Genomic DNA, 3,220 nt, shown 5'->3' on the forward strand with positions numbered 1-3,220 from the left:
GTGCTCATCTCTCCATCTTTTAATCTTCTAATCTGCACTTATACGACCTATTTGTGTTGCAAGTGCCGTGAAACTCTTACAAAGTTATATTTTGTATATATATATATACGTACATAATATACATAATGTACTGTGGAGGGGAGGGGGGGTAGAGTGAGACCATGTTGGCTGCTAAAATACAAAAATTATATCCTGAAACGTGATTTCCTTTTATTACCCAGGGCTGATTGAGTTGGGAATCGAGTTAAGGGCCAGAGCGGACATTGTCCAGGTATTCCTATCAGCTTTGCGATATATTTTTATGTTGTTTTACAGCTTCAGGACTGGAGGTTTGATACTATGAAGTCTTAGTCCTCATAAAGGGAGGCGCCCAGTTGCCAGGGAGTGAGGGGATAGTGCGAGTCCTCTACAGAACTCCGAAATTATTGTCAATACATAAAAGTCACACATGCGATAGGAGATGCTGCCATGCATGCTCTCTTCATTTCCCTTATGAGAGATTCACGGACTTATATCCTACTTTCTGTTGTATTCCTAGAGACTTATCCTGAATAGTATGATTAATCAGAAACCTGGGTTTTGTCTTTTATTGCCCTGGCTGTTATGATGTCTGCGTCCAGGACTGATACATTATATATAGAGTGATGTTTTCAACTAAGACAGTCCCCTTTTACAATCGCTTTTGTCGATTTCTATCAAAGTTTAAAAATTAAGCTATTAATATACTGCTTATTCATAGCCACATACATTCAAAATACGTCTAAGATTGCCATCCATTGTTGAGGATAAAAGTGGCTGTCTTAGGCTGGTGGCCGCTTAACACAGTGGCATTATAATGTAAATAGGTAGTAGCCGTTTGTACTGATCATTGTCTTATACAGGGGACAGTAAGCGCGGGTTCGACTGTACCTCACTGAAAACGCACAACAGCTCCCTTGGCTTGCCTGTTCTTTTCTTACTGCCATTTTGATCCCCCTGAAGTCATACATCGTTGCTGCCTGTTAGGTGCATACTGTTGCCTTTGACATAGCGCATCTCTGCCTAATACATGTATAATGTGTGTTATAGCGGCTGGCATTCGTTACTCATTAATCGTTGATGTTGCAAGCAATCCATTTAAGTCCATCTGGGTATTTTTTACGCCAGAGACAAAAAAACCCCTACATTTTGATGTGTAGTTACTATCTGGAATCATGACAAGGCAGAAAATTATAAGCCTTGACCATAGTATAAATAAATAATAAATAAATAAATTACACTTTTATTTGTCCCAGAAGGGCACTTTGTTTTACAATGGCAAACATACATACATAGATACATAATTATAAATGCGTACATACGTAAATACATACATGCATAAATACATACATAAATACACACTATTACACAAATACAGAACAGTTTACTAACAATGCCACTGTCGGTCGCCACTGTGCAGCGCCCTGTAATTTGAGCTAGGGTTGTCGTGTCTTGCTCAAGGACACACTCCAGTGACCACCCATCTGATCCCCGTGTCACCGACACTTGCTTGACATTTCTTGAGTCAAAACTCACTACTCACTTAGCCACTGGAGCCCCCGATTAAACTACATTTTCGTGATGTTGAAAGTAATCAAAGATGCATCTTAGACATAGCTTTGGGAGGGTGTAAAAATAGAAAATTCTCCAAATTTGGACGTCAGTGGGTTGTTTGCGACAACAACGATATAATGTATCGACTTGTCGACAGAGACACGTTGTAACATTGTAAAAATGGTTTTTGACTATTTGACGTGTGCTCTGGTTTAGATTGCTTTTTCTTTCCTATCAAAGTTATATCGTTCCTATCTCTCCTCCATTCTTTATTTGTTTTTTTACTATCTGATAACACACCGAATCTTCGGCACTAATATGACCTTATCGTGTTGTAAGTGCCGTAAAACGTGTATAAAAATGGTTTCAGGTTGGAATGCTGGTGAACTGAAAACATCAACAACAGCAACAAAAGGAACAGCAGCGACAAAAATAAGATTAGTTAATAACAACATAATAGAAACTATAAATAGTAACAACAACACTGGAAAAAACATGAATTGTATCTACTATCTGATTTAAGTATTTTGCAATTAGTGTATACGTCAAAGACTTTTGACTGAAGAGAAATTGTTTATATAAAAGACAGGGGGTGTCTGCCATAGTTACACGCAACGATGAAATGTGTCAAATTCGTCGTAATCAACAACTGTCGTTTTATCGAAATGTGGTGAAAACAGGTCCTGAAAAAAAAAACTACTATCTTATTGCATTGTATTTTTTAGTGAACACATTTTCAACCTCACTGCGAGACTATTTTTCTCATATAAAATTTTACACATATGCATTTATATTATAAATATGTATAATACGTTGTTTTACGTACGCACTTGTCGATTACTTTTTAAGATGTGATGTCTTTTTCGTTGTAATGCGCATTGAGCATCTTTTAGAAAATGGAAATGCGCAGTATAAATGCTATTTATTATTATTATTACTATTATAATGGATATGAAAGATAACACATTATATTTTAAGATTATTTCATCCACCCCTATCACCTGTCGTCCGTTGGCTTGACGTCATACATTTTTAGTGACGCAAGTGTTAATTTTTCAACGACACGATCTTGCTCTCTCCTTTGAGTTCCTATTATAGAATGTGGAAATATGTCATTGTACGTGTATTCCTTTTTTCTTTAAAAAAAATAGTAATAACCATTTTCACGTTACTTCCGGAACTCCCTGGAATATGCGTGAATTCTCTTTTTGTGTGTATGTTTGTGTATGTGTGTGTGTATGCTTGTGTGTTTGTGTGTGTGCGTGTGTGTATGTGTGTGTGTGTGTGTGTGTGTGTGTGTGTGTGTGTGTTTGCTTGTGCGTGTGCGTGTATGTGTATGTGTGTGTTATTAAAAAGTAATGAAAAGTAATTACTATTCGTAATATTATGGTTAATCTGAGCTCTTATTTTTTCAGCCTGACTGCACAGACTCCCATTTTTTTTTAATTGGAGAAGCACTTACGGGGACACCGCCTTCCTCCGGTGGCTTCGTTTACGTCTTGGGAGTGAAACGCTCTTTACGTTGTTCCCAGGTCCCCCGGGGTATTGGTTCGGGGCTTTGTGGTGCCGCAAAAAACCCTAGGTCCGATTCCTGAGGGGGGAAAAGGGTTCTCGGAGAACGTGGACTTTTTTTCTGGCAGATGTTAGG

At 38.0% G+C, this 3,220-nt stretch overlaps 1 protein-coding gene across 1 annotated transcript in view; it reads left to right on the forward strand.

Annotated features, from left to right (window-relative positions):
- Window positions 1–3,220, forward strand: part of LOC101857972 (focadhesin) — a gene marked incomplete at its 5' end in the record, with an annotated part of 114,263 nt that overhangs the window by 4,229 nt on the left and 106,814 nt on the right.

This window comes from Aplysia californica, unplaced genomic scaffold, assembly GCF_000002075.1.
Source record: "Aplysia californica isolate F4 #8 unplaced genomic scaffold, AplCal3.0 scaffold00487, whole genome shotgun sequence".
Classification (NCBI taxonomy): Eukaryota; Metazoa; Mollusca; class Gastropoda; order Aplysiida; family Aplysiidae; genus Aplysia; species Aplysia californica.